The sequence below is a fragment of the Scyliorhinus canicula genome, chromosome 19 (genome assembly GCF_902713615.1).
Source record: "Scyliorhinus canicula chromosome 19, sScyCan1.1, whole genome shotgun sequence".
In the NCBI taxonomy this organism is placed as follows: Eukaryota; Metazoa; Chordata; class Chondrichthyes; order Carcharhiniformes; family Scyliorhinidae; genus Scyliorhinus; species Scyliorhinus canicula.
The window spans coordinates 22,195,920-22,210,880 of record NC_052164.1 but is presented as its reverse complement, the minus strand read 5'-3'; positions in this window follow the sequence as shown (position 1 = coordinate 22,210,880).

Here is a 14,961-nt window from a genome sequence, read left to right as displayed (position 1 = left end):
ACAATCTCCCGCTACTGTCCTTAATCGGACCTACTCTCACTCTAGTCATTCTCATATTTCTCACGTATGTGTAAAAGGCCTTGGGGTTTTCCTTGATCCTACCCGCCAAAGATTTTTCATGCCCTCTCTTAGCTCTCCTAATCCCTTTCTTCAGTTCCCTCCTGGCTATCTTGTATCCCTCCAGCGCACTGTCTGAACCTTGTTTCTTCAGCCTTACATAAGTCTCCTTCTTCCTCTTAACAAGACATTCAACCTCTCTTGTCAACCATGGTTCCCTCACTCGACCATCTCTTCCCTGCCTGACAGGGACATACATATCAAAGACACGCAGTACCTGATCCTTGAACAAGTTCCACATTTCACTTGTGTCCTTCCCTGACAGCCTATGTTCCCAACTTCTGCACTTCAATTCTTGTCTGACAGCATTGTATTTACCCTTCCCCCAATTATAAACCTTGCCCTGTTGCTCGCACCTATCCCTCTCCATTACTAAAGTGAAAGTCACAGAATTGTGGTCACTACCTCCAAAATGCTCCCCCACTAACAAATCTATCACCTGCCCTGGTTCATTACCAAGTACTAAATCCAATATGGCCTCCCCTCTGGTCGGACAATCTACATACTGTGTTAGAAAAGCTTCCTGGACACACTGCACAAACACTACCCCATCCAAACTATTTGATCTAAAGAGTTTCCACTCAATGTTTGGGAAGTTGAAGTCGCCCATGACTACTACCCTGTGACTTCTGCACCTTTCCAGAATCTGTTTCCCAATCTGTTCCTCCACATCTCTGCTGCTATTGGGGGGCCTATAGAACACTCCCAACAAGGTGACTGCTCCTTTCCTATTTCTAACTTCAACCCATATTACCTCAGTAGGCAGATCCCCCTCGAACTGCCTTTCTGCAGCTGTTATACTATCTCTAATTAACAATGCCACCCCCCCACCTCTTTTACCATCCTCCCTAATCTTGTTGAAACATCTATAACCAGGGACCTCCAACAACCATTTCTGCCCCTCTTCTATCCAAGTTTCCGTGATGGCCACCACATCGTAGTCCCAAGTACCGATCCATGCATTAAGTTCACCCACCTTATTCCTGATGCTTCTTGCATTAAAGTATACACACTTCAACCCATCTCCTTGCCTGCAAGTACTCTCCTTTGTCATTGTTACCTTCCCCACTGCATCACTACGTGCTTTGGCGTCCTGACTATCGTCTACCTTAGTTGCTGGACTACAGATCCGGTTCCCATTCCCCTGCCAAATTAGTTTAAACCCTCCCGAAGAGTACTAGAAAACCTCCCCCCCAGGATATTGGTGCCCCTCTGGTTCAGATGCAACCCGTCCTGCTTGTACAGGTCCCACCTTCCCCAGAATGCGCTCCAATTATCCAAATACCTGAAGCCCTCCCTCCTACACCATTCCTGCAGCCACGTGTTCAACTGCACTCTCTCCCTATTCCTAGCCTCGCTATCACGTGGCACCGGCAACAAACCAGAGATGACAACTCTGTCTGTCCTGGCCCTTAACTTCCAGCCTAACTCCCTAAACTTGTTTATTACCTCCACACCCTTTTTCCTACCTACATCGTTGGTACCAATGTGCACCACGACTTCTGGCTGCTCACCCTCCCCCTTCAGGATCCTGAAGACACGATCAGAGACATCCCTGGCCCTGGCACCCGGGAGGCAACATACCTTTCGGGAGTCTCGCTCGCGACCACAGAATCTCCTATCTATTCCCCTAACCATTGAATCTCCTATTACTATTGCTTTTCTATGCTCCCCCCTTCCCTTCTGAGCCCCAGAGCCAGACTCAGTGCCAGAGACCTGGCCGCTGGGGCCTTCCCCCGGTAGGTCATCCCCCCCAACAGCATCCAAACGGTATACTTGTTTTGAAGGGGAATGGCCACGAGGGATCCCTGCACTGTCTGCCTGTTAGTTTTCTTTCCCCTGACTGTAACCCAGCTACTCTTGTCCAGTACCTTTGGTGTGGCTACCTCCCTGTAACTCTTCTCTATGACCCCCTCTGCCTCCCGGATGATCCGAAGTTCATCCAGCTCCAGCTCCAGTACCTTAACACGGTCTCTGAGGAGCTGGAGTTGGGTGCACTTCCCGCAGGTATAGTCAGCGGGGACACCAGTGGTATCCCTCACCACCCACATCCTACAGGAGGAGCATGCAACTGCCCTAGCCTCCATCCCCTCTTACTTTACAGAATTAGCTGCCCTGTGGACCAACTGGACCTCCGCCCTCCGACTCTGCTCCCAGTCAGCTGTACTCTAAACTCCTGGTTCCCTTCACGCTCTTTGATAAATATAGGAAATTAAATGAAAGGAGTACCTTACTCCCTCCTCACCTAACTCCCTCAGTCACCAAACTCTCACTGTAGCACTCAAATGCCACAAGCTCAGCACTCAGTGCAAACAAAGTCTGCACTGTATCTAGCCCCTATTTATACTGTGACTCTAGCTTCTAAAAACTGGCCTAATGCAATTAACTAATTAACAAGCTCCAGCTGCAAGCAAGTCCAAGTAGAACCTTGTTTAAAGCTGATTCAAAATTCACCTTCTTATAGACCAAACAGCAACTTTTAAGTTAATTAACTAAATAAAAGAAATACTAGACTTTAAAATAACCCTTATACTCCCTCAGTCACCAAACTCTCACTGTAGCACTCAAATGCCACAAGCTCAGCACTCAGTGCAAACAAAGTCTGCACTGTATCTAGCCCCTATTTATACTGTGACTCTAGCTTCTAAAAACTGGCCTAATGCAATTAACTAATTAACAAGCTCCAGCTGCAAGCAAGTCCAAGTAGAACCTTGTTTAAAGCTGATTCAAAATTCACCTTCTTATAGACCAAACAGCAACTTTTAAGTTAATTAACTAAATAAAAGAAATACTAGACTTTAAAATAACCCTTATACTCCCTCAGTCACCAAACTCTCACTGTAGCACTCAAATGCCACAAGCTCAGCACTCAGTGCAAACAAAGTCTGCACTGTATCTAGCCCCTATTTATACTGTGACTCTAGCTTCTAAAAACTGGCCTAATGCAATTAACTAATTAACAAGCTCCAGCTGCAAGCAAGTCCAAGTAGAACCTTGTTTAAAGCTGATTCAAAATTCACCTTCTTATAGACCAAACAGCAACTTTTAAGTTAATTAACTAAATAAAAGAAATACTAGACTTTAAAATAACCCTTATACTCCCTCAGTCACCAAACTCTCACTGTAGCACTCAAATGCCACAAGCTCAGCACTCAGTGCAAACAAAGTCTGCACTGTATCTAGCCCCTATTTATACTGTGACTCTAGCTTCTAAAAACTGGCCTAATGCAATTAACTAATTAACAAGCTCCAGCTGCAAGCAAGTCCAAGTAGAACCTTGTTTAAAGCTGATTCAAAATTCACCTTCTTATAGACCAAACAGCAACTTTTAAGTTAATTAACTAAATAAAAGAAATACTAGACTTTAAAATAACCCTTATACTCCCTCAGTCACCAAACTCTCACTGTAGCACTCAAATGCCACAAGCTCAGCACTCAGTGCAAACAAAGTCTGCACTGTATCTAGCCCCTATTTATACTGTGACTCTAGCTTCTAAAAACTGGCCTAATGCAATTAACTAATTAACAAGCTCCAGCTGCAAGCAAGTCCAAGTAGAACCTTGTTTAAAGCTGATTCAAAATTCACCTTCTTATAGACCAAACAGCAACTTTTAAGTTAATTAACTAAATAAAAGAAATACTAGACTTTAAAATAACCCTTATACTCCCTCAGTCACCAAACTCTCACTGTAGCACTCAAATGCCACAAGCTCAGCACTCAGTGCAAACAAAGTCTGCACTGTATCTAGCCCCTATTTATACTGTGACTCTAGCTTCTAAAAACTGGCCTAATGCAATTAACTAATTAACAAGCTCCAGCTGCAAGCAAGTCCAAGTAGAACCTTGTTTAAAGCTGATTCAAAATTCACCTTCTTATAGACCAAACAGCAACTTTTAAGTTAATTAACTAAATAAAAGAAATACTAGACTTTAAAATAACCCTTATACTCCCTCAGTCACCAAACTCTCACTGTAGCACTCAAATGCCACAAGCTCAGCACTCAGTGCAAACAAAGTCTGCACTGTATCTAGCCCCTATTTATACTGTGACTCTAGCTTCTAAAAACTGGCCTAATGCAATTAACTAATTAACAAGCTCCAGCTGCAAGCAAGTCCAAGTAGAACCTTGTTTAAAGCTGATTCAAAATTCACCTTCTTATAGACCAAACAGCAACTTTTAAGTTAATTAACTAAATAAAAGAAATACTAGACTTTAAAATAACCCTTATACTCCCTCAGTCACCAAACTCTCACTGTAGCACTCAAATGCCACAAGCTCAGCACTCAGTGCAAACAAAGTCTGCACTGTATCTAGCCCCTATTTATACTGTGACTCTAGCTTCTAAAAACTGGCCTAATGCAATTAACTAATTAACAAGCTCCAGCTGCAAGCAAGTCCAAGTAGAACCTTGTTTAAAGCTGATTCAAAATTCACCTTCTTATAGACCAAACAGCAACTTTTAAGTTAATTAACTAAATAAAAGAAATACTAGACTTTAAAATAACCCTTATACTCCCTCAGTCACCAAACTCTCACTGTAGCACTCAAATGCCACAAGCTCAGCACTCAGTGCAAACAAAGTCTGCACTGTATCTAGCCCCTATTTATACTGTGACTCTAGCTTCTAAAAACTGGCCTAATGCAATTAACTAATTAACAAGCTCCAGCTGCAAGCAAGTCCAAGTAGAACCTTGTTTAAAGCTGATTCAAAATTCACCTTCTTATAGACCAAACAGCAACTTTTAAGTTAATTAACTAAATAAAAGAAATACTAGACTTTAAAATAACCCTTATACTCCCTCAGTCACCAAACTCTCACTGTAGCACTCAAATGCCACAAGCTCAGCACTCAGTGCAAACAAAGTCTGCACTGTATCTAGCCCCTATTTATACTGTGACTCTAGCTTCTAAAAACTGGCCTAATGCAATTAACTAATTAACAAGCTCCAGCTGCAAGCAAGTCCAAGTAGAACCTTGTTTAAAGCTGATTCAAAATTCACCTTCTTATAGACCAAACAGCAACTTTTAAGTTAATTAACTAAATAAAAGAAATACTAGACTTTAAAATAACCCTTATACTCCCTCAGTCACCAAACTCTCACTGTAGCACTCAAATGCCACAAGCTCAGCACTCAGTGCAAACCCAGTATGTTTTAAGGAGTGCCTTAAAGGAGAGAAGAGAGGTGGAGAGGTGTATGAAATGAAATGAAAATGGATTATTGTCACGAGTAGACTTCAATGAAGTTACTGTGAAAAGCCCCTAGTCGCCACATTCCAGCACCTGTTCGGGGAGGCTGTTACGGGAATCGAACCGTGCTGCTGGCCTGCTTGGTCTGCTTTCAAAGCCAGCGAGTTAGCCCAGTGAGCTAAACCAGCCCCTAGGAGGCGTTCCAGAAATTGGGCGTGGGCAACCCCCCCCCCCCTCCCATTGTGCATTCGAGCTGGGGAGGAGTTGAGGGTCGCTTCGTGGGGCCTCAGAGATCGGAGCAGCATTTAAAAATGGCATCCCGATCTCTCGCTATACTGGAGAGTTCTGGCAAGCGGAGCTCCCAAATGTACAAAACGAGACTATGTGCAGCCTCGGCTGCGCGCTCCCCACTGAGGGCCCCTATTACAATGCGAGTCGCATTGTACAGCCATGTATTTCTCAGCACTGCGAGCACCAGGAATCACGCGGCTAACTGCGCTCGCTATCAGCGCCGGCTCTAGGGTTGCTGGCGCCCCGGGCAAGCTGAACTTCGGCGCCCTTGGGGGGGGCGGGGCCGGGGGGGGGGGGGGCGGGGGGGGGCGGGGCCGGGGCCGGGCCGGGGGGGGGGCCGGGCCGAGGCCGAGGGGGGGCGGACCCGAGGGGGGGCGGACCCACGGGGGGGCGGACGCGGGGGGCGGACCCGAGGGCAGGGCGGGGGGGCGGACCCGAGGGCGGGGGGGCGGACCCGAGGGCGGGGCGGGGGGGCGGACCCGAGGGCAGGGCGGGGGGGCGGACCCGAGGGCGGGGCGGGGGGGCGGACCCGAGGGGGGGCGGGGGGGGGACTGAGCGGGGGGGCGGACCGAGCCGGGGGGCCGCCCTGGGGGCGGGCGGCCACCGCGCATGCGCTGGTTGGCACCGGCCCAACTGCGCATGCGCGGGACCCGAGTCTGGCGCCCCCGAGCACATGGCGCCCCAGGCGACTGCCCGAGTTGCCGGTGCCTTGAGCCGGCCCTGCTCGCTATGGGACTTTGTTCCATTTAGTTAAATCGAACCCAATTGTTTTAGAAGACTCCTGTGGAGCATCTTGGGATATTTTATGTTAAAAGGTGCTTAATAAATACAAATTGTTGTTGTACAGCTCAGTTCATAGCAGCCTTTGCATGTTGTGTCAAGGGTTGCTAAGCATTGAGTTTCATCAATTACTAATGTAGATAATGACTGTTTTTGTACATTATATAGTCATCATGCAAACTAGTGTGGTGTTGACGTTACAGGCAAGAATGATGTGGAATGTGTAATGAAATCTCTCTTACACCGTTTGACTGTTTTAACAAAGTCCTCAGCTGAGAGAATTTGGCTCTGCCCCCCAAGCCAACTGAATGTGCATTGGCACAAACCAGGCTAGAGACTAGGGGCCACTATCCATTTTCATACCATGTGAACTGGTAGGTTACTGATGAAAATCCTCCCTATATTTTAAATTCATTTTAAATTAGCACCTTTCACATTCTCTTTAGTTGGTAACTTTCCTAAACTCGATCGTGCATCTCATCGTAACAGCTGAAGGCCCCGAGAGACGACAACAGGGATGCTTGAACAATGCGATTCATGTTGGCCAAAGTTTTTGCATGGAATCTCAGTGTGACCAATATTTCTGCTCACTAATTACTAAGTGTGATGAACTGTATTAGTTCTGCTGTATTTTATTTGCCAGATGTGGTCTCGCACTTTAGGGAATGGCCTGACAATCTGCTCTGCTGAAATGACAACCACTAATTGCTGGTGTTAGAAAGAATCAATGGCATCAATGTAAATAGGAGAATAGCTAAGAGCACCTCCTTATGCAGGGGAAGGTTCCTTGACATTGGGTAGCAAAAGTATTGCATCAAATGATATCAGCTTTGTTTCTATCTTTATCTCTGTACCAGATTATGTCTGATCAACTGCATTTTTATTGCATTGAAAGTGTGATAGAAATGCAAGTGTTAAGATGAGTGATTTTGTTTGGATGCAAATCCTCTTTGTGTCAGATGAAAAACAATGAGTAGAGTCTAAAAGAACCACTCGGAAAACATCCAGGACCCTGACAAACTGGATCCCAATTCGAGTGGGAAAATTCCGATTGGTGTTGTAAAAGGTGGGATTTTTCCTTATAAGGTCAGCTCTATGAAAAGGTGAGGCAGAGCTCCCTACATTAGAATTTCCCACATAGGCTCACACTGGACAGGACAAATTATTGAGGCTAGTGCATCTGATTCTGCCCATTCTGATGTGTCTGACTCCAATACAGCAGCATAAATTTTGTGCAATGAAATATTGTAGGAATTTGTAAATTTATTGGTAAGTTTGCGGACGACACAAAGGTTGGTGGAGTTGCGAATAGTGATGAGGACTGTCAGAGGATACAGCAGGATTTAGATTGTTTGGAGACATGGGCTGAGTGATGGCAGATGGGGTTTAATCCGGACAAATGTTAGGTAATGCATTTTGGTAGGTCTAATACAGGTAGGGAATATACAGTGAATGGTAGAACTCTCAAGAGTATTCACAGTCAGAGAGATCTACGTGTACAGGTGTGGTAGTCTGCCCCCCCTCACTGTCTGCAGCCTCGTGATCCTCAAAGTCGACCCCCCGTCCTTGTTTGTAAACGTCACCCCGGATTGCAAACCTGCCGCCACCAGGAGTCGACGGTACAGTGCTCAGGACTGGACCTTCATCTGGTCCGAAGTCCAACGGCTTCTGAAGGAAGGGGTCATCGAGGCTATCAACAGCCCCTGGCGAGCACAAGTGCTGGTGGTAAAGACCGGGGAGAAGAATAGGATGGTCATAGACTACAGTCAGACCATCAACAGGTTTACGCAGCTGGACGCTTACCCTCTCCCCCGTATATCCGACCTGTCAACAGGATCGCGCAGTACAAGGTCTTCTCCACGGTGGACCTCAAGTCCGCCTACCACCAGCTTCCCATCCGCGCAGGTGATCGCAACTACATTGCTTTCGAAGCGGACGGGCGGCTCTACCACTTTTTAAGGGTTCCCTTCGATGCCACAAACGGGGTCTCGGTCTTCCAAAGGGAGATGGACCGAATGGTCGACCACGGTTTACAGGCAACCTTCCCGTATCTCGACAATGTCACCATCTGCGGCCACGATCAGCAGGACCACGACACCAACCTCCGTAAATTCCTCCGAACCGCAAAACTCCTGAACCTGACCTACAACAAGGACAAATGAGTGTTTAGCACCGACTGTCTAGCCATCCTCGGCTACGTAGTGCGTAACGGAGTGATAGGCCCCAAGAAGGAATGCATGCGCCCCCTGATGGAGCTCCCGCTTCCCCACTCCCCCAAAGCCCTCAAGCGCTGTCTTGGTTTCTTTTCATATTACGCCCAGTGGGTCACCAATTACGCCGACAAAGCCCGTCCCCTCATCCAATCAGCCACGTTCTCCCTGTCGATGGAGGCCCTCCAGGGCTTTAGCCGCATCAAAGCAGATATTGCAAAGGCCACGATGCGAGCTATCGATGAGTCCCTCTCCTTCCAGGTCGAGAGCAGCGCGTCCGATGTAGCTCTGGCGGCCACCATCAACCAAGCGGGCAGACCCGTGGCCTTTTTCTCCCGTACCCTCCATGCTTCCGAAATCCGCCACTCCTCGGTCGAGAAGGAAGCACAGGCCATAGTAGAAGCTGTGCGACATTGGAGGCACTATCTGGCCGGCAGGAGGTTCACCCTCCTCACAGACCAATGGTCAGTGGCCTTCATGTTCGACAACGCACAGAGGGGCAAGATAAAGAACAACAAGATCTTGCGGTGGAGGATCGAACTGTCCACCTACAACTACGACATCTTGTATCGTCCTGGGAAGCTGAACGATCCCCCCGATGCCCTGTCCCGCGGCACCTGTGCCAACGCACAAGTGGACCGCCTTCGAACCCTCCACACAGACCTCTGCCACCCGGGGGTCACCCATTTTTTTTCACTTTCTCAAGACCCGCAACCTGCCCTACTCCATCGAGGAGGTCAGGACAGTCACTAGGGACTGCCACATCTGCGCGGAGTGCAAGCCGCACTTTTACCGCCCTGAAAAAGCGCATCTGATAAAGGCTTCCCGCCCCTTTCAACGCCTCAGCATGGACTTCAAAGGTCCCTCCCCTCTACCAACCGAACACGTACTTCCTCAATGTGATTGACGAATACTCCCGCTTCCCGTTCGCCATCCCCTGCCCCGACATAACCACAACCACCATCATTAAAGCCCTACACACAATTTTCTCCCTGTTCGGATTCCCCGCTTACATACAGAGCGATAGGGGGTCCTCCTTTATGAGTGACAAACTGCGTCAATTCCTGCTCAGCAAGGGCATTGCCTCCAGCAGGATGACCAGTTATAACCCCCGGGGTAATGGACAGGTCGAGAGGGAGAACGATACGGTCTGGAAGACCGTCCTGCTGGCCCTATGGTCCAGAAATCTCCCAGTCTCCTGCTGGCAAGAGGTCCTCCCAGACGCCCTCCATTCAATTGCACATCCACTTCTTTGCACATCCACTAATCAAACGCCTCACGAACGCCTTCTTGTTTTTCCCAGGAAGTCTTCCTCAGGGACCCCGCTCCCGACATGGCTGGCTACCCCCGGGCCCAGCCTGCACCAGAAGCAGGTGCGGGTGCACAAGTCAGACCCGTTGGTCGAGAGAGTCCAACTGCTCCACGCGAACCCGCAGTACGCGTATGTGGAGTATCCCGATGGCCGACAGGACACGGTCTCCCTACAGGACCTGGCACCCATCGGATCCCGACCACCGCCCCCGGCGCCAGCCCCCACATCCACCCCCCAACCACAACTGCCCCCGGCGGACGCTCCCCTCCCTGGCCCGCCGACACCCTTACACGTGCTGCCTAGTGGACAGGACGACCCTCCCCCGGCCCGGCTCTCGCCAGCTCCGACTAGGGGTACGGACGCAGCCACAAGGACCGGATCATCGCTCACGGAGTCACGGACGCCCACATCTCCAACGTCTCCAGCGGATCTCAGCAGGTCCCACAGGACGTCCAAGGCACCCGATGAGCTGATCGAGTCTATGTGAACTGTTGATGGACCCTTGTTCTTGCTTGTCTCTCGTTTTTTCTTCTTCTCTCAAATCTGTATATAGTTACTGTGTTCTGACTCGACCCGGTGAATAGTTGTGGGCCAGTGGGCAGCCACCATTGAAGAGGTACGATCCGACATCACTAGTCATACTACCCGTCTCTTCCCCACTCATACGGGACACCCCCCCCTCTCTCTCCATGTCCGCATTCCCCGTACACGCCCCCTCGCCCCCCCCCCCCGCCCCCCCGGTTCCTTTCTCAACAAGGGGTGAATGTGGTAGTATGACTAGGGGTATTCCGGTACCTGGGAGTGTGAGCTGCCATTGGTGCAGAGGGCTCGCTGCCCATTGGCCCAGGTATTGTGTTTCTCCATATTCCTATTGGCTAAGAGGGAGATAGCTCCGCTTACGAGGCCGGGTATAAGAACCCGCGTTCCCCAGCAGCCAGGCCATTTCTGTACGTCTGCTGCCGGGCTCACTTCTTGCTTTCGGACTTCACCTACGTTTCGTGTCCATTGATTGTGCATCAATTGGCAACACAGGTGGTGAAGGTAGTCAAGAAGGCATACGGCATGCTTGCCTTCATTGGCCGGGGCATTGAGTATAAAAATTGGCAAGTCATGTTGCAGCTGTATAGAACCTTAGTTAGGTCACACTTAGAGTATAGTGTTCAATTCTGGTCGCCACAAGACCAGAAGGATGTGGAAGCTTTGGAGAGGGTGCAGAAGATATTTACCAGGATGTTGCCTGGTATGGAGGGCATTAGCTATGAGGAGAGGTTGAATAAACTCGGGTTTGTTCTCACAGGAACATCGGAGGTTGAAGGGCGACTTGATAGAGGTCTACAAAATTATGAGGAGCATAGACAGAGAGGATAGTCAGAGGATTTTTCCCAGGGTAGAGGGGTCAATTGCAAGGGGGCAAAGGTTTAAGGTGTGAGGGGCAAGGTTTAGAGGACATGTACGAGGCAAGTTTTTTACACAGTTTAGTGGGTACCTGGAACTCGCTGCGGGAGGGGGTGGTGGAAGCAGGGACGATAGTGACATTTAAGGGGTGTATTGAAAAATACATGAATAGGATGGGAATAGAGGATATGGACCCCGGAAGAGCAGAAGATTTTAGTTTAGACGGGCAACATGGTCGGCGCAGGCTTGGAGGGCCGAAGGGCCTGTTCCTGCGCTGTACTTTTCTTTGTTCTTTGTTCTTTGTATTAATTTCAAACAAGTTCAGCAATTGAAGATATGTGTCATGCATGCAGTCCAGATGTCGGTCGACAACTCTTCTCATATACCCCCTTTTCAACGGCCAGAGATTTCCTTCATTCCATGTATGAATGAATAGGTTTCATCAGAGGAGGCTGAGTTCAAGTGTAATCTCTTGGAGAGATTGCATTTCAGTTTACACAGGTTTGCCTTTCTCGGAAAAAATGCGTGCCGGTGGGTTAAGTTGCTTCAAATAACAGGAAAATATTTGTTCATTCTTGCAAAGCAAAGCCAATGTTTCCCTTTGTATTGCAAACTTGCAACAAGAAAAAAATGCTGGTGCTCCTTAGGCTCGGGCATCGGAAGTACCTAGGGAAGAATGGAGAGGGAGGCTTGGCGACACCTTCTTGTCCTATATACCCTCGACTCTTGAGGACAGTCAGGACCATTGTAGAAAATCTATGCACTACTATCAGAGGGCACCCTTTAAATGAAGCCCCTCCTCCTTTCTGGTGTAGCAGTGGGTGGTCTCCTCAGCTGCGGTGGGTGGGCGGTCTCTGTACATTGGACGTCTAACTGGAAAATGGACAACGTCCATAGCTCCAGATGAAAACCTCGCTTCCACACATTTATTTCCTTCAACTCCATTTCACAAATCCAAATTGTGGCTGCTGCTTCCCAGCTATTGAATAGACCTTGCTGCCAAATGCTGAAATTTACTTGAAATTAGATCAATGAGGCTGTGAGATGAAATTTCACAGTCCAGCTAGTGTGAAAAAAGAAGACGTTTTGTTCAACTTGAAGGAATGTTTGTTTACACCTTACTGCTCTGTTGTCTCCTTTGGGAATCAATTAGTCCAGATGGCTGATAAATAATGTTTCTGAAATCTTTTATCCTCTATGGATCTAATTAGAGTTCATTTACCAACACCACGTGTTGACATTTTCCTCTTCATGACAGATCCTGTTTAAACAATATATTGGCCTCCAGAGGGCAGTGATTTCCAACCATTTCCTTGGCATAACTCAAGATTAAAAACGTGTATGTGGCCATTTAAATAACTTTTTTTTAAACAGATAAAATGTGTAGTTTCATTTGTAGAAAGGTTGGCACAGGTGAGGACGATGCACATTGAACTGAATCAAAAATAAGAATCTATCTGAAATCAGGGTCTGTTTGGTGACTTTCACTCTGGGGCACAATCTAGGGGCGGTGTTGCTGAGGTTTGGTTGATTGCAATGGCTGCGTCTCGTTCAGTACTCCTTCCAATATCCCTTCACCTGCATGTCGGCCTGTTTGTTGCATTGCAAAGACCATTTAAGCTTGTCACGCAGGCCACACATGTGTGCGTCTTAAAGGGGCTTTTGCTCGTGCGCAGCCTGCTAATTCTCTGTGTGGCACATTCCCAACTGCTGAGCAGCCATGGACATGCACAGCCCTTGCTTTATAAAAGCGTGTTTCATTTCTGGAGCAGTGGGAGAGTTTCTAACTACTCCTATAACTGTGAACAGCTCCTCCTGAAAACGACATTGTATTTGAAACACCCTGCAGCGAAAAATTAGCCAAGTTAAATTTCACCAGCAAGCTGTGATTAATCAGTTTTTTTCAGGAAGTTGAGTGCAATATGGACCATATGTTACGTACTTGCATTAGCTTAACTTTGGAAATGTAACATTATTGCTGTATCATCCATTATTGATTAATGACCATGCTGCTCTCCTGGTGTAACAGTTGGGTGTTATTAGTAGTTGATAATTCAGTTCGGAGTTATCACATCTGGTACCTGGAATTCAATTCAATCTATGCAACTAAGTGCACCTTTCTGTGCCAAAGAACCACGTTTACAGAACTATTAACAAGCTTAATCTTCTTGTTGCACATATTGGACCTAATATTAACTTCTAGGTGTATTTGAAACCCGGAACAAGTCTAAGTGAGTCAGAATGTCCAATTTATTTTTTAAAAAAGTATTTTTATTAAGGTTTTGCAGATTTTTTCTTAATAAAACAGTAGTAACAATAATAACAAAACAAACTAAAGTGAACATTAACATAGTGCAAAAGAGAATATACAATAACAATTAAATAGACATTACATTACCCCACGCGACCCTGTCTTCCCACACCATCCCAATGAAGCATTCACCACCCCCCCCGACCCCCCCCCTCCCAGCCCCCACGGATTGCTGCTGCTGCTGACATTTTAATTTTCCCCGAGAAAGTCGACGAACGGCTGCCACCTCCGAGAGAACCCTATCGTAGACCCTCTTAAGACAAACTTTATTTTCTCGAGGCTGAGAAACCCAGCTATGTCGTTAACCCAAGTCTCTACACTCGGGGGTTTTGAGTCCCTCCGCATTAATAAAATCCATCTCCGGGCTACTAGGGAGACAAAGGCCAAGACGTCGGCCTCTATCACCCCCCTGAACTCCCGGGTCTTCTGACACTCCAAAGATCGCTATCTCTGGACTCGGCACCACCCGTGTGTTAAGCACCTTGGACATTGCCCTCGCGAACCCTTGCCAGAACTCTCTAAGCTCCGGGCATGCCCAAAACATGTGGACATGGTTTGCAGGGTTTCCCTTGCACCTCATACAACTGTCTTCTACCCCAAAAAACTTGCTCATTCTCGCTGCCGTCATGTGTGCCCGGTGGACCACCTTAAATTGAATTAGACTGAGCCTGGCACATGATGAGGAGGAATTAACCCTGTCCAGGACCTCTGCCCACAGACCCGTTTCCAACTCCTCACCTAGCTCCTCCTCCCACTTGCGCTTGCGCTCCTCCACTGGGGTTTCCTCAGCCTCCTGTAGTTCCTGGTAGATCTCCGACACCCTCCCCTCCCCCACCCAGGTGCTGGAGACCGCCCTGTCCTGTATCCTCAGTGGCGGCAGCGTCACAAAGGCCACTACCTGTTTTTTCAGGAAGGCTCGTACTTGCAGATATTTAAAGGCGTTTCCTGGTGGCAGATTAAATTTGTCCTCTAGCGCCTTCAAACTGTGAAAGCTTCCGTCTATGAACAGATCTCCTATCCTTCTGATGCCTGAGAATGTCCAATTTCAACGGGCCACCTTATTATAAATTTACTTCTGAGTTTTGAATCTCCGGTGTGTAACGCAGACATGCTTTGGCCTGCCATGATGCACTCTCAACTTGAGTATTTAAAGAGACAACTCAAGGATGGCATTTGGAAAAGTTGAGTCGTAGCAAACTGAAGGAGAAGTGTTGCGATGGATTCAGTGCAGGCACAGACGGTGCTAAGATTCAATGATGCCAAAGAGTGCTCCGCCTATACTTGCGGGGGCAGACTTGGTCATCGCGAGAAGAAGAAGCATGTCAAATACAAACTGGGAAGACAGGGAACACGTGA